The sequence below is a fragment of the Rhinolophus sinicus genome, linkage group LG02 (genome assembly GCF_036562045.2).
Source record: "Rhinolophus sinicus isolate RSC01 linkage group LG02, ASM3656204v1, whole genome shotgun sequence".
Classification (NCBI taxonomy): Eukaryota; Metazoa; Chordata; class Mammalia; order Chiroptera; family Rhinolophidae; genus Rhinolophus; species Rhinolophus sinicus.
In genome coordinates this window covers 50,946,299-50,968,503 of record NC_133752.1, presented here as the reverse complement: position 1 = coordinate 50,968,503, position 22,205 = coordinate 50,946,299, and the positions used below count along the sequence as shown (strand labels likewise).

General features: G+C 37.6%; 1 protein-coding gene across 1 annotated transcript in view; it reads right to left on the bottom strand.

Moving 5' to 3' along the window:
* PRKG2 (protein kinase cGMP-dependent 2) overlaps window positions 1–19,834 on the bottom strand; it is a 125,323-nt gene extending 105,489 nt beyond the window's left edge. Inside the window, exon 1 of the mRNA XM_074324384.1 lies at window positions 19,660–19,834. The gene's annotated coding sequence lies outside the window, so the exon portion shown is untranslated. The remainder of the gene's footprint in view (window positions 1–19,659) is intronic.
* Between the last annotated feature and the right edge of the window lie 2,371 nt (window positions 19,835–22,205).

Here is a 22,205-nt window from a genome sequence, read left to right as displayed (position 1 = left end):
CAGAAATTAATAATCTGCCTAATTAATTAGGTAATAGTGAATTGCTCTATAAAGACAATATACAAATATATTTCATTTTCTATTTCGGTCTTCATGTACTGAGTTTCAGTCCATAGTGCACTGACTCTCCTAAATGGTGATTTTTTCCCCTAATTATGGGTGCTTATTAAATAATGTAGCCAGTGTACACTCACTATGCACTAGACTCATTTGGCATCCTCTGACATTTCAACGTTGTGGACTGTTTAATCCAGTACTTTGACCTCTCAACGCCTTAGACCTCATATCCAATATCCTTCATTTCCACTCAGCTTCAGCCATCAACTCCCACAGCTACACCTGGAATCGCCCCTAAAATCACTAATTCAGATAATGTATGTACACCCTAGATCAGTTCGGCCCCACCTGCGTCTCACCTGCAATGGTCACAGCAGAGCCTTATGGTTGTAAAGCCCAGGGTAATGCTGTCACCAACCTCAGCCTCCACTAGAGTGAGAACTAAAGCAGCATGGCCTCCATAACAGAGGAAGCCTCAGTAGCTCCAGTTCCCAGGTCTGACTCGACCGGACCCACAGAAGCTCTGGCTTCCCTAGTGACTGCTTGGAGGGGCCCACACCATACCCCAGAAATAGAGTGGAATTAGTGCTCTGTGGAGCCAACTTGGACCATTGAGAAACGGGAGCCAGGAAGAAGTCAGCAGATATTTGCTCAGCTTTCCTGCCCACCCCAGAGCTATTCAAAGATGCAGTGCTTCTGTACATCTGCAGCTCTAGCATGACTTTATTTTCTAGAAAAGCTATGGACAGATTGGTAAAGCACCTCGAATCTGCTTTTTCTCTTTCTCTCCCTCATTTCCCTTTTCCCCCTCACTCCTGTTTCCTGAGGATAATGTCCCCTAATTAAGATTCAGCATAGGAGAGTCACCTCAGGCTCTGTTTTCTAGAGAACCTAGGCAAAGATAAGACTGCACATTCTATGACCACCACCTTCCACCCCTCAAGCTTATTTGCTCAATTACTTTCTCTTCATGTTTTTTTTAACTTTAAAGCAACCTCTAGTTCTTTGACCCTCTATTTCCTTCCTCTCTGCCTTTACTCTGCTTCTACGCAGTTTAGTATGCAGTGCTATACTGAGTATATATTGAATATGTACTAAATATTCAATATGTACTATATTGAATATGTACTAAATATGCTAGTATACTGAATATAATAATATACTAAATATTACTATATTTCAAACTGTATTACAAAGTGATAGTAATTAGAACAGTATGGTATTAGCATTAAAAACAGACACATAAATTAATGGAATAGCATGGAGAGTCCAGAAATAAACCCATAAAAATATGGTCAATTAATTTATGACAAAGGAGCCGAGAATATGTAATGGGGAAGAACAGTCTCTTCATAACTGGTGTTGGGAAAACTAAACATCCACATGTGAAAAAAATGAAACTCAACCACTATCTTACAACATACACAAATATTAACTCAAAATGGTTTAAAGACTTAAACTTGGGCATCTGGTTGGCTCATTTGGTTAGAGCGCAGTGCTCATAACACCAACGTCACCGGTTCAATTCAAACATGGGCCAGTGAGCTGTGCCCTCCGCAACTAGAGTGAAAAAATGATGACTTGACTTGGAGCTGATGGGTCCTGGAAAAACATACTGTTCCCAAATATTCCCCAATAAAAATTAAAAAAAAAAAAAAAAAAAAGACTTAAACCATGAAACTCTTAGGAGTATACATAGGCATTAAGCTCCTTAACATATGGCTTGGTGAGGATTTTTTAAATCTGATACCAAAACCAAAGAAACTGAAAAGAAAATAAATAAGTGGAACCACAGCATACTAAAAAGCATCTGCAGGGCCAAAGAAACCATCAACAAAATGAAAAGTCAGCCTACTAATGGGAGAAAACGTGTAAATAATATAGCTGATAAGGAGTTCATATTGAAATACATGAAGAACTCACACAACTCAACAGCAGAAAAACCAAACTATCTACTTTAACAATGGACAGAAAATCTGAATAGACATTTTTTAAAAGAAGACATACAGGTATCCAACAGGTACATGAAAGATGCTCAACATCACTAATCATCAGGGAAATGCGAATAAAAACCACAATGTGATTTCACCTCACACCTATTAGAATGGCTGTGATCAAAAAGACAAGAAATAACAAGGTGAGGATGTGGAGGAAAGGGAACCTTTGTGCACTATAGGTAGGAATGTAAATTGATGTAGCCACTATGGAAAACAGTATGGAGGTTCTTCAAAAAATTAAAAAGAATTACCATATAATCCAGTAGTTCCACTTCTAGGTATTTATCCAAAGAAACCGAAAATACTAACTCGAAATGATATATGCACCCCAATGTTCATTGCAGCATTATTTACAATAGCTAAAATGCGGAAAGGACCTAATTGTCCATTGATGGATAAAGAAATGTGATATATCTATATATCTATATCTGTATCTCTCTATATAAATGTATATATGCTTTTTTTTTTCTTTTTGGGACCCCTGAGATACATGTATGTGTGTGTGTGTGTGTGTGTGTGTGTGTGTGTGTATCTCAATGGTGCCAAAAAAAAAAAAAAATTAATACAAATGGACACTTTGGTCAATGTTGCTCAAGCAGCAGTTCGCCATAATCAGAAGTGACTGGACATTGATGGTAACCACTTTGAGCACCTCTTGTATATGTAGAAGTCAAACGTGACTTGTACTCATCTTTTGTTATCAGTATATATTGAGTATTACAATTTCAATAGTTTTTTCCTTTCTTAAATGTGTATACATTTTTCAGCACCCTCTATATATATCTCTAACGGAATGTTACTCAGCTGTAAAAAAGAATGAAATCTTGCCACTTGCAACAACATGGATGGACCTCAAGGGCATTATGCTAAATGAAATAAGTCAGACAGAGAAAGACAAATAATACCATATGATATCTCTTATGTGTGGAATCTGGACAAAAACAAAACAAAACAAAACAAAAACTCATAGATACAACGAACAGATGATTGATGGTTGCCAGAGGCAGAGAGGTGGGAGAAACAAAATTTGTCTAAAAATTCACTCTATATTTTTTGATCCAGTGTGTGTGTGTGTGTGTGTGTGTGTGTGTGTGTGTGTGTGTATCTCTCTATTTCTATCTATATCTGCATCTACATCTATATTTAAAAAATAAAGTATGCAGTGCATTATTTTGTACTCTTGTTAACTTACCCCAACATTGTATCCTGCAATGGCCAGACAAAGGAAGCCCACTTTTCATATAAGAAAACCCTTCTCTTTCTTATACTTGGACAGTGAGTGCTGATGGAGCAAAAGCAAATACAGGCTGTTCTCATGGAACTTAAATTCTGGGCCAATGGTAGGAGATTAGACTGGTAAAACCATTGTAGAGAGCCATCTTGTACAATTTAATCTAATTAAGAATACATACAGCTCAATGGCAATTTCACTTCTGAGGGAATACCACATGTGTATCCCAAAGAAATTCTCACACAGGTCCTTACAGATATATGTTCAAGGATATTTACTGAAGCTTCTTTTATGTTGTTATGGTTAAGGGCTAGAGAGTACTTGAGTGTCCATCTTTGTGCGGATGGATGTAAATATTACTGGTGGATATATCCACAGAATATTATACAACAGATTTGATATTCATGAAGCAAAATCTTGTACCTTAAAAATGTAATATCTTGTAGAAAATGGAAGAAATATAATTATATATATATATGTATATATATATATATATATATATATATCTCACAATAAATACCTTTTGCATAAGTTAAAAATATGTATAAAATACAATACACATTTTATAAAAACACATACAAATCAAAAGATACAAAATTAATACATTGTGGGAGAAGGGGAATGGAAGTGGAGTTTTTGAGTAAAGGAAATAGCAAGCAAAAAAGGAAAAACTCTGGGGAAGTCGAGATAGAAAATTAATAATTAAGAAACATTTTCCAATATTGACAAGCGTTATAGAGACTATAAAACAGAATGTGGTAGGTTGTGTATGAACTGATTCTAAGAAGTGGTCAGAAAAGACCTCTGTGAAGAGGGAGCATTTGATTGAATCCTAAATGATAAAGCAAATCTGCCATAGGGTGACCAAGTAGAGGAACATGCTGGGCAGAGAGAACTGCAAATGTCCTGGAGATTCGAAGGTGTTTGATCAGCTTTAAGGGCAGAAAAACAGACCATTATGGCTGGAACACCTGAACATGGAAGAATGTGACGTAGGTTCTGATTCAGTAGGTCTGGAAGGTGGCTGAAATGCTACATTGCATTTGTCACAAGCTCCCAGTTGATACCACTGCTGCTGGTCCATGAATCACACTTAGACTGGCAAGGCCCCACAGGGCAATCCTGCCTCTTTCTGCTGGTCACTCCAATAATGCTAAGAGCTCCACAGGGTCTAAATTGGTTTGGAGGTTCAAGGGTTAGGTGGTGCTTATAGCCTGATGGAAAATCTTGATGGGAGAAGAATATGAATTTGAGGATTAGAATACTAGAGACCACGATGCTCTCCTCTATGCAGTGTTGGAGCTGAGTGTAAGGAGTGGGATAGCAGGAAGAGCAAACAAGCACACTTTCCTTTATATGTGCTTGCGTCCTGGACATCCACTCACACGGCATTAGGCTGCTCCCAAGCCTGTTTCCCTAGCATTAGAATCAAGGGGAGGCTTTGCCTGTGTCACACCTTTAATCAAGCAGTTTTATAATCGTATGTTCATGTGCCTGTTTCAGGATTATTCTCTAAACACCTGTGGAGCCAGGATGAGCTCCTCTTCATGCCAATCATTCAGTGGATATCAATAGAAGAAGGACATTAAATACCTACTCACATATAACTTCCAGCCAGAAGGCAACATTGTTCTGGAATGCCAGGAAATAATTTCACCCTACAGGACAAGCTTCTGTAAAATAACTGGAGATGGGCTCGTTGTTTTGGCGCTCAGATGCTATGTAACCAACTAATGGAAATAGCACGTAGAGACAGCTCTATAAATGGCAGCCCTAGCTATAAATTTAAAAAGAACACCCATGCCTACCTAGCCATAGCTAGGGTGACATAGGCTGTTTGTCTATCGTGGCCATTTTTTGCTTGTTGGTTTGTTTTATTTGTTGCTTATGTGATTGTTATATACTAATTTGTATTTGAAGTAGTGATAACTTTGCCTCCAAGTAATGAAAGATAAAGAAAACAACGTGAATGTTATTTGTTTTTCCATTTCTTTTAGAGTATTATGCCATGTACATATGGGCTATTACGTGCCCCTCTTGTCATTTAATCAGCAGAAACATGGCTTGAACTATGTTACATTTATCTTTTCATGTAATCATTCAACAGGATCTAAATCCATTAGGACCTCACTAGAGATGCAAAGTTGTCTTATTTCCCAAACCTGAACTGTGTGTAACTGATTCTTCTTACCAGAAAGTTCTTCAGACACCAAAGATTTCATTTAATCCATCAGCAGTATTATTTTCCTAAAATAAGGGTAATTGAGAATCTAGTTTTGTTTCAGCAATTTAATGGGTCAAACTGTTTTTCAGAGTTTGCTTGGACTATGTAAACAGTGTACCACTAAGTGAGCTTATTTGACGCCATAATACCAGACAGAGCCATCTGCTCAAAGACAGCAAATAATAAATCATCTCCAGTTCGTATCTAGCCAGCATGCTGCATGAAGAAGCCAGTAAACACAACTACATAGTTTTCCATCTTAGCACATTGTCACATGTCACTGCTTATTTCTATTTTATGATCTTGCCAGTGGTGATAACCACCAATTAACCTAAACTAGTGGACCTACTCTTTTTCTCTGACCACTTTGTTTGTTACTGACTTTGCAATGTACACGTCTAACTTCTCTTTGGAGACCCTAATTTAGAATAAACTACCAATTTAATTGTCAGTGTGGTCCATTTAAAACAGACTCCTATGTTAATGGTGCACAATAAAAATGTTATGCATAGTTTGTTCTGGTCATTAGTAATTTCCTTTTATAAAGGCCAAGGTTCAGTGACTATTTATCAGGGGCTAGTCACAGGATACACAACAACTTGTATTTACAAACATTCACAGAGTGTACCTAACCCAGAGTGGGTAGTCAATAAATATTTCTTGAGTATAAATGTTGCTAGGCTACTTAGCCATAAGACCAGAGGTGAACACCACTTGTTTTTTGGCAATTTAATAAAAGTGAAAATGTTTGAGGATCAATATTTTTAATTATAGCATTTTATTAGAAATTCTGCAACTATAATTAAGAGTTATTTTATGTTTCCCTGTTACTGCATGACTCCTTTATTGAGAGAACATTTCAGAAACTACATAATGAGCGTGCTCTCCAGTAGCTGATTGTAATGACTCGCCTTGGACAGATTTCATGTAGGAGTTGAGGCTTCCAGGTGCTAGAAGAAGGCTGTGACGATTGACACTAGGGAGAATGGAGGCCAGAGTTTGGCCTCAGGCCAGAGATTAAATATCCAGTTTCAGTTGCAGATTCCTGGGAAAATAGAAGTGGTGTCACCCTTGGGGAGGGAGTTGGTTCAGAGGAATAAAGTAGGAAAGGGGGTGGATGTCCTAAACTATGTAGTGATTCACCTTCTGCCTCTATGCCCAACCTACACACAGGCTAGAAGGAAACACTCTTTAGGCAATAAATACTTCCTGAGGGGCAGTGGGTTTTGGAACTTATTATGAGTTCATATTTGTCTGATTCAGTGGTTCTCACATTTTTGGTCTCAGAAGACTTTTACAGCCTTAAAATTAACAAAGACCCCAATATAGTAATACTATTGTTTATGTGGGTTATATCTATCCATATTTATCATATTTAAAATTAAAACTGAAAATTTTTGTATTTTAAAATAACTACTTTAAAACCATTACATATTAACTACATATCATTTTATTAAAAATAACTATTTCCAAAAAAATAGTGAAGAGAAATATTATTTTATGTTTTTGCAAATTTTTTTTTATGTTTACCTTAATATTTTACCTAGATTTGCATGACTCTGCATTCAGTCTAGTATGATGTCACATATCATGTAGTACCTGGGAAACTCTACTGAAATGACAGTTAAAAAGGCAAATAAGATCTCAATATTGTTATAATTGTTTTGATCTGTCACTCCCTGAAAAGATCTTGGGGACTCCCGTGGGTCCCCAAATGATGCTTTGAGAACCACTGCTCTAATTCATAAGCCTCATAGTACTTCATAAGTCATAGATGGTCCCAAATGCATCTACCACAACGGCTGTCTTTGGGATTCAGCCCAATGGCCCAACTGGCTCCCCCAAACTCACACTTCCAACAATGGGGAAAAAAATGATGTCTGTGAATTACTCAGCTCTAGGGTGCTTTCTCAATTCCCAAATGTAAGTAAGTAAATGAAGGATTAAATGAATGAAAGAATAAAACTATTCCTCAGTTTTAATATTTTCATTTTCTTGACCTAGAAGTTAGGTTGTAGTCCCCATCATGAAGACAGATTAGCTGCATTCAATCTGAGGTTATGATATTTTGTCACTTGCTCCTAAACCTTGTATAATATGGAAGGAAACCTGCCACATGTTGGGCTTCTAATCAGCTATAATCAATCATTCAAGTACTAATTCATTGACCAAATTATCCATTCAACCAACACACTCTTATTCACCTCGGGATTCAAAATTTAAGAAGACAAAGCCTCTGTCTTCTAGAAGTTCACAGTCAAATAGAGAATGCTGTAATTCTATAATCCATACACACATTTACTCAGCATGCATTAATCCATTCAACAAATACTTATTGAGCACCTATTATTATTATGTGCCATTATGGGAGCAGGTGGAAAGAAGAACCATTGCTTGACTTGTAGAATTCAACCAATTGAGGCTACAGATCTAAATAAGTAATTGAAATATACTAAGTCTCCGTAAATTTAAGTAAGTGCCAAACTCTATAGCAACTTGAAGGAGAAAGTGCAAATTTGGCTAGGGAAGCTAAGGAAGATTTCTGGTTCCGCAAGAGGCCAAGAAACAGGAGGATTGTTTCTGTGAACTGAAAGAACCAGGTTCTAATGCCACCTCCACCCCTTCCTAATCTGTGGAAGCCTAAATCACACCTTTGTGAGCACAAACCTGTGATTATCATGCATGTGTAGTACCTACAACATCGTTGACTATCAGAATTACAGAAGTGATTGTGTTCTTTTGGGAGAAATTCTTCAGCCATACATTCTAGGTGAGGAAATCCACACATGCAAAAGAAAGGAGACATAAAGAGCATAGCGTATCCTGGGGGGGGAAAAATGACATAAAACAAAATTGATCAAGTCGGTAGAGTACAATACCACAAGGTCCTTATTGAGATAAGATTAGAATTTCATTGCTTTTGTTCCAACAGCACTGGCTGTAACATCTATAGAGAAAAAAATAAGATAGAAAGCCTTTGATAAAGTAAATCACAATGATAACAAAAGATAGAGGAGTAATTTTCTGAGAGTAAGTTTAGGTAACATTTTACAGTTTTTAATCAAAAGGTGAGTCTGCATGGAAACAGGCTTTCCAGGGAGCTGAGGACAGAGATATGATTAAGAGATGCCTGACACTCACTGTCATTTCTCCTCTTAGAAGTTGTGGCTTTGTCAATATTGAATTTGGATCAAGTACCAAAAGAATGCTACATTTGTAAACATTTTCCTGAACAGAAGGCCATAGATTATAAATTCTTCAGGGATTATGCTATAAATTTACACATAAAAATGTAGTGGGACTGACATTTTTTCCAGATCTTCAGCACTTCTGCTGTGCAGAGACAATGCTACCAGAGCTGCCGTCCCCACCAGAAGCTAGGCTGTGTGGCCACTTTGCATCCCATTGAAACATGGTGTCTGCATTAGTTTCCCAGGGCTGTTGTAACAAGCTACTACAAACTGAGTGCTTATATTGTTTCACAGTTCTGGAGACTAGGAGTTTGAAACCAAGATGTCAGCAGTTTCAAACTCCCTCTGAAATCTAAAAGGAAGAATCCTTCCTTGTGTCTTCCTAGTTTCTGCTGATGGCCATCAATCCTTGGCATTCCCTATCTTCCAGCTACAGCACTTCAATCTCTGCCTCCATCATCACATAGTATATTCCCTATATGACTGTTGTCCAAATTTCCCCTTTTTATAAGGATGTCACTCGTATCTGATTAGAGCCCACTCTAATGACATTATCTCAACTTGGTCCCATCTGCAAAGACCGATGTCCGATTTCCAAAGAAGGTCATATTCTCAGGTATCAGAGGTTATAACTTCAGCATATTTCTTTGGTGGAACACAATTCAGCCCATAACAGTATCCTTGGCTAGGTAATTCTGGAACTGAATCTAACAGTGTGTGTGTACTGCTGGTGATGGGAGTAAGACAGAGTCCCTCTTTCCACCTGTCTAAAACCTACCTGAAATATTGCAGTCATAAAACCAATATATCAAAATGTCTTTGAATCACAATGTTTAAAGTCAAGTTACATATCATTTGTGAAGTGAAGAGTAATTTGCTATGTCTAGAAAGTAAGTTTGGGCCATATTATGAAACATCAAGGTATTTGTACATGGCCATTTAGGCACTTAGGAGCTATTAATGTTTCTAAGTGACAAAGTGATGTGATTCAACTTGTGTTGTAGAAAGATTGCTCTAGCAATAGTGTAACAAGTGGTCCAGGGAAATTTAAAGGAGAAATAGCAATTAGGAAATAGTTGCAAGAGTCTGGAGAAAGAAATTGGCTGTGGAGACCTGGGGATATGTGTGTATAAGACAGTGGACAAAGACACTGGGCCAAATAATGACCATAAAGAGGGAGGATGGGAGTGATTAGGGACATTCTGAGTCACTTATTGGATGTGACTAGTAAGAAAGACCGAGGAATTGATATAGACTGTGATGAGCTTGGCTAAGAGTGTAGGACGTGTCACCATTAATTAGGACTGAAAGCAGAGGAGAAAATGCAGATTTTCTAAGGGGTGAAGAGAATAATAATACAATACAGAAAATGCTATGCAGAGATAACAAAGGCATGAGTACTATTAGAAACATTTATGAAAAACCACCTTTGTCTGGGGAGTTATAAGGGCACTAAGGTGCGGCGTCCTCTCCTTTAAATGCCTGCAGTTACCCGACACTCAAAATGTCCCAAAGGATTGATTTTCCCCCTTTACTGTCAACTTGCCTGCTCCACTGCAACTAGTTCTGTATTCTGTACCTTGATGGGTAGGACCATTATTTACGCCACAAATCTGGAATCTCCCCAATGACTGCTTCTCCCCAAACCTTCATATTTAGTCATCAGTCTTGCTCATTCCATCTTGTAACTCTCTTGAATCTACCCTACCTTTCCATTTCCATGACCTATGCTTTATTGAAGGGCCTAGTCTTCTCTCATTTACTCCATTGCCATAGGAAATCCCCAGGGCACTCCAGCAGTGCACTTGAACTCTCTCCAACTATACAGCCAAAGTGCTCTTTGCAGAATGACCATATTACTGTGAGACTTAGCTTATCCATGCTAAGACCTTTCCCTGCCCCCTGACTCACTGCCTGCCAAGTAAAGTCCAAACTCCATAACCTACAAAGACTTGTATGTTTCTGCTCCTGCTTGTCTCTTGACTTTGTCTCTTTCTATATTGCTACCTTCTCGGCACATTTAGCACATTTAAGGATTTTGGGAACTTTATCTCTGAAAACCCCTTGCTTCTTCTTTGCATGGTGGTTTCTCCTCCTGGGTATCCTTCCCCACCTGCTCCCCTAGAATCACCTCCCCTTTCCTGCTCTCCCTGACACGTCGGTACACAAATAACCCTCCTCTCTTTTTCTCTCCTACTTTTGTCTCAAGATGTAATTCCCCTGACACATTTACAACACTATGCGTCATGTTGGATGCAGCTGAACTCCAAGTAACCTGCAGCCTCTCTGAGGGCAGAACGATCCAAATTCCATTCCACAAGCAGATTGAGTATCTATTTTGATTCATGTTTTTGCTTAAGATACAAAAATAAATGGGTTACTCTTCTCAAGTATATGAAACTTCTGGACTAATGAATTGGATAATTCAAATATTAAAAAGGAGCTTATAGCTTAATAGGAGAGTCAAGGGAAATGAAAATGTAAAAAGATGGGTAAAATAAGTTGGTACAGTCAGAAATGAATTATTACAGATCAGAATTTTAATGTGTTTGGTTAAAACACATTAACCAAGACATACAGGCCAGAGTAGCTACAATATTATCTTAAAAGTAAACCATACAGATCAAAAAAGAACAAAGTAAAAGTGAATTTCCAAATATGAAAAATGATGACATTTTTCAGTTCTTTTGAAGAAGTCAGTGGACCGATACACTGCCTTTGACACTTCATTTGCACCAACTAAAGCAACTCTTGGCTCTGCTTTTCTCTGGTCAAAATAGAAAAATGGTATAAAATAAATGTTTTAAAACATAGTAGGTAGTTAATCTATTCATTTTCTGATCAGAATTGACCTCCACAAACCTCTGACCTGGCCTCTGACTGATGGAAATATTTACTCCACGGCCACCAATACCTGTAATCCCACCGCACTCATTTCTCACAGGGGTTAATGTCATCATGTCCTAACTGAGCTCCCTACCCCTCTCACTCTCTCACATGCTCCTTCTTTGTTCTTAAGAAACATTGTCACCCCAATAAACTTTAATTAAAAAAATAAAAGAGAGAAGAAGATCCGGGCCTCAGTTTAGCTTGCAGACTATTTCATGATCTGCCCAGGTTATTGCCCCCCCGACCTACAGGATGAAGCCTGCTCTCGGTCTAAAACAGGCCGAACACTTTCCCTTCTAAGGGACTCTTTTAAAGGTGAGGTTAAACAAGCAGGGTCAGCATATCTACAGCAGCAAAATTATCTTGAAATTATTTGAAATTTCGAAAGTAAAAGCATGAACATAGGCATGGTAGGAAAAGCTTTAATCTGGTGGAACTTGCTTACACCTATTTTGTGGTTTAGTCCTGTTCTGATTTTGAGTTACATAGGTATTACATGTATCTTGGAGAAGGGGAGAGCAACAACCTTTTCAGAATTTAAGTGCTTTTTAGGTTTTAATTCAGTCCTGCCTTCACAATGTGAATGAACCTTTAACCTTGCTAAGAAAAGTTTCCCTGACCTTCCTACTCTACACCACACCATCTTGTGAAAATCCCACATTGTTCCTCTTTCTCCATTCCATGGCCCTGGTCGGGCTACCATCAGCCTTTACCTGGACTACTGCAGCAACTTTATAAGTGCTGTCACTACTACTTCTAATCCTCTCAAACCATTCTCCACGCAGCAGCGGACTGTTCTTAGAATAAGTCATGTCACTCTGCTTAAAATCCCTCAGTGGCTTCCTACTTCATTAGAGTAAAATCCAAACTTCTTTTCCTGTCCTACGAGGTCCTGCATGCCCTGGCTTCTGCCCCCCTGGGCTCACTACCCTCCAAAATCACTGCCCACTGGACTCAGGAAGATTCCAGTTTCATCATGTCACCATCTTTCACCCCTCAGGGCTTTGCACTTTCCGTTTCCTCGGCCTGGAAATTTTCTACTTCTTAAAAAACGACAGCATGTTTAGGTCTCAGCTTAAATATCACCTTCTCTTAAAGGCTTTATCAGATCACAGCTCCTAAAGATAACACCACTTTTGTCCTTTCCTTTGTTTATATGTATTCTCATAGCATTTGTCACAAGTTATTCATAAGTCTCTGTTTATTTTTAATTAACTAACTAACTGGTCTTTTGGTCTGTCTCTCATCCTAGAGTGAGTTCCATAATGAAAGCCATATCTCTGACTCATTGACGTTGGTATTCCCAGTACCTAGCACAGTAACTGGCTCATAATAAGCCACTCAATATATCTTTATTGAATGAGTGGTCCTTTATTGCTCACTTTATGTTATATTCATAGAAAATTTGTACAATTTTAATTAGAGTTTTGTGTGCTTTTATTGATTTAATATCTTCTTCTTTACCAAAGTTCTGTGAGAGCAAAGATCAAGTATGTTTTGTTTATTGATATATTACTGGGATGTTATAAGTAATAAAGCCCTGAACACACATTTATTCATAACAGGATGCATTAAATAATTATCAATCAATGGAAGACACTTAAAAAGGCAGTATTAAAGGGACCAGACAATCTACTGTGTTAAAACAAAGCCAATGAACTCTGCTTTTAATAACCTGAACTTGGGAAAGACAGGTTTCAATAAGTAATAACTTACTATTTTATTGCTTAATTCTACCCATTAAAAATTAAGATCTAATAACCAGACTGTTGGATAGAGATTTCACTTTCTTTTTATAAATCAATGATCCAGTCTTGTACGTTAGCATCTGCTTAAAACAGACTATTTGCTTATGGGGACAGAATGCACTTAAAGTATCAATGTTTCACAACTCAGTCCTTATTATTTGGATATTGGCCTCAGTATAATTTTGATAGAAAGTTCCATTTAAGAAGTTTCCAGAATTGATGCTGGAGCATAATCTTGACCCACCCTTCTGATTTGTAGAAAAGTTTTAGTGCCATAGTGTCAAAAGGCTGTTGTAGTCAATGGCAAAATGACCACAATACCCTGTATCTCCTCCCACAAAGAGATTGAATCTGTGCCGGCTCTAGGACGCATTTTGATCAATAGAATATGGCAAGAGTGATATTGTGCCAGCTGTAAGTCTCAGCCTGAAAGGCCTTATAGCTCCTCCTCTTGCTTTCTTAGAAATCTGCAAATGCCATATGAACAAAGTTGGCTAGTCTGCTGGAGGATGAGAGAATGCAGGGAGAGAGATCCCAGTTCTTTCAAATATCCAAGCTGAAGCCACTATAATCAGCCAGCATGGCCAACCCACCAGCTACCTGCAGAGGCACAAGAGAGCCCAGCTGTGTTCGTTTGCTAGGGCTGCTGTAACAAAGTACCAGACTGGGTGGCTTAAACAACAGAAATGTATTTTCTTGAAGTTGTGGAGGCTAGAAATCTGAGATCAAAGTGTTGGCAGGGTTGGTTTCTTTTGAGGTCTCTGAGGAAAACCTGTGTCCCAGGCATCTGTCCTTGGTTTATAGACAGCTGTCTTCATATTCACTTGGTGTCCTCCCTATAGCTTCACATTTTCCTCCTTCTGTGTCTGTGTTCAAATTTCCTCTTCTTATAAGAACACCAATTGTGTTGGATTAATAACCTCATTTTACCTTAAATACTTCAGTAAAGACCCTGTCTCCAAATATGGCCACATTCTGAGGTACTGGGGGTTAGGACTTCAACATATGAATTTTAAAGGGCAGGATGTGGGTGGAGGGAGAAAAGGGGGGGACATAATTCTGCTCATAACACCAGCCAAGGTCAGCCAAGACAAGACTGCCCAGCTCAGTCTAGCCCAAATTGCTGACTTATCAAACAGAAAGCTAAATAAATAGCTGTTGTTCTAAGTTACTAAGTAACTGATACAGCCATCTTTAATTGAATTTCAGTGTGTTTAGTACATGGTTTTAAGACTGTAAACTATCATAGTCCATTTGAGCTGCTATAACAGAATACCAGAGATAGGTGGCTTAAACAACAAACATGTAGTTCTCAAATTTCTGGAGGCTGGGAAGTCCAACATCAAGGCACTGGCAGTTTCGGTGTTTAATGAGAGCCCACTTCCTGGTTCATAAGATGACTGTCTTCTCCCTGTGTCCTCACATGGCAAAAGGATGAGGGAGCTCTCTAGCCTCTCTTGTATAAGGGAACTAATCCTAATCATGAGGGCTCCACTCTCTGTCCGAATAGCCTCCCAAAGGTCCCGCTTCCTAATACCATCATTTGGGGATTAGGTTTCAACAAGGGAATTTTAGGGAGATACAAAGATTCTGTCCATAGCAGCAGACTTTCCAAATATTACTAAGTGAGTTACAGGAGCTATGTGGTTACTTGGAAAACTTGCTGAGATAAACATTCACTGGAAACATACTTCGTCTCTAGCATTCCAAGGATGAGCCACATGTAATTTGCCACAACTATTTAATTTGTTTCTTTCAGATTGTCCTTTGGGAAGTCCAATAGCAATGATCACACTATCACCTCAAACTCAGATTTAGTACTTTCCCATTAATATCTCTGCTGAAAGTATGGTCTTCAAAGTATGTTCTTGTCCAAGTTTAACATGACCTATTTTCTAAAAAGTCAAATCAAGCACACCTCATAACACCCTCACATAGGTAGAAACCATGGTTTGTTTTTTATGTGTAATATTGCATCACTAAATACTAGTATTTTCCCCAGAATAAGCTGAGTGGTGGGAAGTCAAATTTCATGCATGTCAGAAATGTTTCCCCAACTGAGTAAATATTGAAATGAGCAATTCTATTTCTTGACAGAGAGTGTTAAATGTGTTTGGTCATCAAATATGACTTAGTATTCCAAAGGGTATCCTAACGTTTTGGGCAATATCTAGAAACTCTTGTAAATCTCCCAGTAAACTTTCGCTTTGAAGGGCAGCTTCTTCACCTAGCAGGAAGTTTTTCTAATTAATTCACCTTTACTTAGAGTTCTATATCTTCCTCTTTCAATTTTTCCTACGTATTTAAGCATAATTAAAATTGTGACCAAGAAATGTTTTAAAAGTCCTACTTGGTTGAGAAGCCTTATTACACTCATGTGGGGAAACTGATAGTTTATGGTTTTAATTTTTACTGGAATATCTCATTCAAAATCCTGCCATGCATATTACACCTCTCACTGCCCAACTTAAGAATCTTATGTAAAAAATGCTGAGAATTGAGATATTTTTGCCTTTAAAGGAGCATTGCTCATACTCTAAAATGTAATTTAAACCTAAGTCAATGTTATATGCAATTTAATTTTCCCTTTAAAAATATTTTTTTTCACAAACCTACCTTCTTTGAGATTCTCCACCAAAAATCATGGACAATCCCACTCTCAAAAGTACCAGTGTGCTCCCACTGCCACAATTTCTCACTATATTGAGGTCTAGTTAGTGTTTTGCTTCGAAGTGTCAACATTTTCCCCTGTGGTTGTGTGGGGAGATGGCGAGGTTTTACCACTCCTTGATCTTCACACTGCTTTCATTTGTGCATTGGCTTTAGCTGGGTGTCTGCCATTTCCTATGTTCCAGGAAGCCTGCTCTTTCTACTTGACTCTAATTCAGTTCATTAGTACTCAAAGTTTATCTGGTTTATGGATGTAGATTAAGTCCTAGATAATTTCATCTATGTTTGCAAATGACTTTACCAGATAAGATCCTTAATATCAACATTAGGCTGCCCAGAAATTCTTTTCTGCTTTGACCTTTCATTTTAATAGTCTGTATCTGTGGAAAATTGGGTTGGCATATAAGCATCTCTTCTTTGGCTTGAGGCCTCTTTCTGTCTTTCATCTCTGGTAATGTAATAACCTCTCGACAGTTTTATTTCTTTTTTTAAAAAATTTTCTTTTTATCTTTGCATGTTAGAGGTCATGAGAGTTCTCCAATTTTGCTTTGCTTTTCTCCTCAACCTGGAAATGATCTACTAGCTCTCTTAGGGGTCTCTTTCATAATCTAATTTCCTTGACTTTGCCAGAACCAACAAGGAAGTATTTCTTGTTGTAGTCCCTCCTAAGCAGAAAGTCTGTGTGCCAGACCATATTAGACAATTTTTTTCCAGAATTTTCTAAGTTGAAGAGATAGTGATATCTACAGTCTTGCAAAAAATGCCATTGGAATCCCCCTTTTCAAGACTTCCGGAAGCCTCCCCTATTCAGAAAATACTTCCGCACTCAGAAAATTTTCCAGAGAATTGGAGAGAAATGTCTCTCTGTCCAGGAATATCAGTTTGTCTAAAAACAGGCAAAAAAATAAAAGGTGCATCTAGTAAAAGCAGCCAGAATTGTTCCTTTCCAATCCCTTGATTTGCTATTTGAAAAAATAGCCTTCTGAATCTGTGATCACTATGACTGTAGGGGCCAGGACTTATACTCTTAATCTAAACAAATGATTTTGACAGTTTTAATGATAAATAACTCATGTCAGATAAACTAATCAGTCACTGAGAAGGTCAGAACAATCTTAAGGCAGCTGTTGTCATGGGGCCACCCTCTGGGGCATCAGATACCAACTGTGACTGCCCATATCACTATATATATGAAGATTGCTAAATAGTTGAATGTCCTAAAACCCTCTTTAGGCATCAGATATTCTGAGAAACTCAGATAAATTAGTGGTTTTAGGGTTTTTAAAAAGCAGAAGGTAAAAGTGCTTAGATGACTAGAATGCATTCCAATAGAAGTAAAAAATGGAAAGAATCAATGTTTATTAGGCATTTAGTCTAGGGGAGACATTTTACAAAAAGATCTCTTTATCGCTCATAATAATCCTTTATTTTATAAATAAGAAAACTAAGACTTAGAGATGTTAAGCTACCTAACTAAGGTTACACTCTGCCCTGACTAGCGAGCTTATCTGCTGGGGCCAGAATTATAAGCAGGTCTCCCACCAAAGGCCATGCTTATTTCACTCTATTCAGATGGCTTCCTAAGAAGCAGAAAAGACAAGGAAATAGGATGAATATATTTTAGTCATATTTTCTACACAATTTATTTTTCACATATACTAGGACCTTGGGAAAATGGTGCATATATTATGAAAGACAGCATCTCGTGAACATGGAAACACTGAATGTATATGTTTTCTGCACAGGTGAATGGTGACTGAAAACACTGTCATTAAAATTGAAGTATACTTCTTAGGATCAAGTAATATGAACCGAGTACTATTGTGGATTTGCTTTCAGCTCACAGGCCATCAGAGACACTGTGTAGTGGTTAAGAGCATGGGCGTCTGGAGCCGGGCTGCCCATGTTCAACTCTTCCCTCTTCCTCTCACCAACTGAGAGCTCTGGGCAAGTTACTTAGCCCCTTTGTGCTGTAGTTTCCTCATTTGTAACATGAGAATGGTTTTAAAGAACAGCTTACCTTGTTGGGTTAAAAGGACTAAATGAGCAATTCATGCACATTACTTAGAGCTGTGTCTGGCTTACAGTAGCACTTAAAGCATGCTGCCTCTTATTGTCTTATGCTCTGAATCTCAAAAATTCTGTAAATCTCTGTCACAACTTTGGTCATCAGAACTCACGGTGGTATCATTAGATTGCCTCACAAGTTCCCAAGATATCTCGTGGAGTTCTTGCAAACACAACCTAGATCATAAGCAACTGGAAGGGCACCAGTATAGAACAGTAGTTAAGATGGCAGGCCATCAAGCCACTTGTCCCGACAGACCAACATGTGAATCCTGATTCTCCTACCTGGTAGAAATGTAACCAGAGTAACCCACTGAGCATTTTTCCACATCTTTTTAATACTATGTTTCCCCAAAAAATAAGACCTAGCCGGACCATCAGCTCTAAAGTGTCTTTTGAAGCAAGTTATAATATAAGACCTGGTCTCACACTATGATAAAATAAGACTGGGTCTTATATTAATGGAAATATTTTTACTATAAGACCAGGTCTTATAATATAATATAATATAATATAATATAATATAATATAATATAATATAATATAATATAATATAACATAATACCAGGTCTTATATTAATTTTTCCTCCAAAAGACTCCTTAGAGCTGATGGTCCAGCTAGGTCTTATTTTCGGGGAAACACTGTAGGAGAATAGTAACTACCTCACAGGGCTATAGAACAGATTAATAAAATCATGCTAGAAACAATATCTAAAGGCTCTCAAGAATTTACTCATATATGTATTCATCATATCAGTTCAATACTTTTAAGCCCAGAATAGGAATTCCCTTGCTTGGTGTCTTTTGAGCAAAACCTACCGAGATCTCATACTGAGTATGTCCTGGATTTGTGTAGTGTGTTACAGTTTACTCACTGCTTCACATTCATCATCTCATTTAATACATAAAATAACCTTGTGAGACAGGTATCTCTACCCTTAGATTACAGAGAAAAGCAGAGATTTACCCCAGATCACAAAGTTGGTAAGTAATTGAGACAGAACTTGAATCCAAATCTTCTGAGTAAAGCCTTCTATAACAGATTTTCATGTCCCCCTACTTTCTCCTGAATGTTCTCAGGAGAATTTTTTGAAGCTATATAGGCCAGCATACATGCCTCCACCATGTAATTTACATTGGCCAAAGTGAAACAAAGAAAGCCTTTACTAAAAGCAAATCAATAGTTTTCAAAACAGAGAAAAGGAGAAAGAAATTCAAAGATATGATTCATCTTTCCTTTGCAGTCCTCAAGTCAGTAAGAATCATGTGACAAATTAGTTCACAGAATCCCCACTGAGATTTGTGAACCCAAAAAAAGGGTAGGCAAGAAAATAAACTGGGCTGACAACCAAACTGTTTGTATTTAATGTTTTCACTGATTTTAAAAACATATTCTGTTTTCATACACACAGAAACATGAACATTGAGAAACCATTTAAAAACCCAGTAGAAATATTATGAAGTTACAAAAAAGACATAGTTGATAGGGACATGTAGATAATTACTATGATTTTGTGTGTGTGTGTGCCCTAATCCACTGTCAATAACTTATTCCAGTGGTACAAGCTGACATTTACTTTCTTACCTTTTTTAAACTCCTGGGTTTCAGCTGAAGTTCAGTTTCCAGGAAATCTCTCCCCATTTGGGGTCACTGTGTACCACAGCCTCAAATTCCTCCCGAGGCCTTTGCCCATGTACACAGTCATACAACTCATCGTCTGTTCGGGCTGGTTTAGTGGACGCTGCCCATGTGACAAAATTATATCCCTCTGGAAGGAGCTGGAATGAAAGCGAACAGATATTACCCACTCAGGGATGGGGTTTAGGGTAGGAAGCCATGCACACTAGCTGGCCATGATCACAAGCTTTGCCAACAGGCTGTGAATTTTGGATTTTGGTCTCTCATGTCTGTCATGCACCTTTTAAAGACTACTGAGATATAGAAAATATAAAACCAAGTCTTTTTATCCAGGAAGGCAGCCTTGCTGCTTTTCACATTGTGAAGTTTAAACAGAGAGGTAGAAGATTAGGCTACTATAATAACCACTTACTCCTTGACGGAGAAAAACAATGTGTGAGTTACAGGTCGGATACAAATACCTTGACAATCTACAAAGGACTGAAGAAATAACACTGTGAATCAAGCTATACTGGAATCACTTTGGGTTAATGAAGTTAACAGGATTAACTAGTTTTTTCCCTCCAAACCATGATGCTTTTAAATGCCTGGATATTTGCTCTTTCATCCAATATCACACATTCCTTCTCCCCACCCACTGAAGAAACCACTGTAACTCAGAAAAATCAAAACTGTCTGTTGTTCACTGTGCTTTTTTGTGAGCTTGTTTATCAGCCACACAGATGCACTGTGAGGCCTTTACTTGGTTTGGGACTGAGTGTGTGGTGCAAAAAAGACCTCACCATGCAATTTAGCAGATTCCAAAAAAAGGAACAAAAATCCTGAGAGAAGGCATTCATAACAGTGAAAATTACGGTCGGTGAAACTTGGCTGAATTGGCTGAGGAATTCTTCATCTTTCTAAAAAGATTTGCCTCATGGCTTGGGGTTAAGATCAGCCCTGAAAGAACCTATTTGAAATCATGTTGTTCTTGCATCTGACTGAGGACATACTACCCCAAATTACCACACACAAATGCCATTTTCAGCCTTTCAACATTTGACCAAGACAACGGTTCACATCCTTTGAAGCACAAATCTTCATAGCTGCAATATAGTCAATAAACATTGGAATACTTATTGTGTTCTGATTAAGTGAATATTCTGGATAGATAAAATGTTACTCACAATCAATTTTTATTTCAATGTTTATTTCTTGAGAATCATGCTTATATGGGTTAGAAGAGTTTACTGTGCTATAGAAATCATAGCATACTGAATATAATTTAATTATTTCTTAAATAACAATAACCTGGAAGTAGAGTAAGATAGTAAATGTCTTTAAAAACTAGCTTTCTGAATCTGTGACTGTAGGCCCCGGATATCTAATATAAATAAGGAAATTTCAGTATAGGAATCCTGCCTCAAAAAAAAAAAAAGATGCTTGTAATGATTAAGTATGCTTTCTGGTTGCCATTATGGTTATTAAATATATATCCTAAGTGATGCTGAAGAAGATGATGACTTGTACCAAGCGAAGGCTATATTCTAAAAGATCTATTTATAAAAACTCATGATTTATGTACATAGTCGCATTATTCATAATAGCTGGAAAGTGGGAAGAAAGCCAAATATCTATTGACCAATGAGTAAATAAACAAAATGTGATATATCCATAGAATGGTATATTACTCAGCTTATTCATACAATGGAATGTATCCAGCTTTAAAAAAAAGGAAATCCCTTCACATGCTACAACGTGGATGAACCATGAGGACATTAAGCTAAATGAAATAAGCCCCAGTCACAAAAAGACAAATATTGTATGATTCTACTTATATAAGATATCTGGAGTAGTCAAATTCACAGAAAGGGAAAATCGAATGAGGATTGCCAAGAGTGGGGGTGGGGGTTGATGGGAAATGACTGTTTAATGGGTACAGAGTTTCAGTTTTGCAAGATGAAAAAATTACAGAGATTAGTTGCACAACAATGTGAATGTACTTAACACTACTGAAATGTATGTACACTTAAAAATGGTCAAGGTGGTCAATTCTGTTATGAGTATTTTACAATTAAAAAATAATTTAAAAATATTCTATGATTTGAGCTTGTAGTTTTGTCATTTTCTTCTTTTATAAATTCATACGTAGAAAAAAATGTAGGTTGATAAAAAGATAGAGCTAAGATTTTACTCTACAAGAAACACGTGGCATAAGGACTTAATAATACAGTAGCCTTGGTTTCTCTGTTATAGCAGATGGTATTGATGGGGAATACATTCTTTCTACCAGAAATCAAGGAGGAGATTATTCTTCTTAAAACTTTCTTGTTCCCTTAAATTTTCTTATTCCATTAATGATCTCCCCTCTGTTTTGTTTCTTTCATTTTTCCATCTCCACTGACTCTTTTTCCACAGTCTATCCCCCATGCTGAGGACTCCTGAATCCATTAACCTGATTTGCTTTAGTCTACTACCTCCCAGCTTTCCCAATTCTGTATATAGAGGGTGCC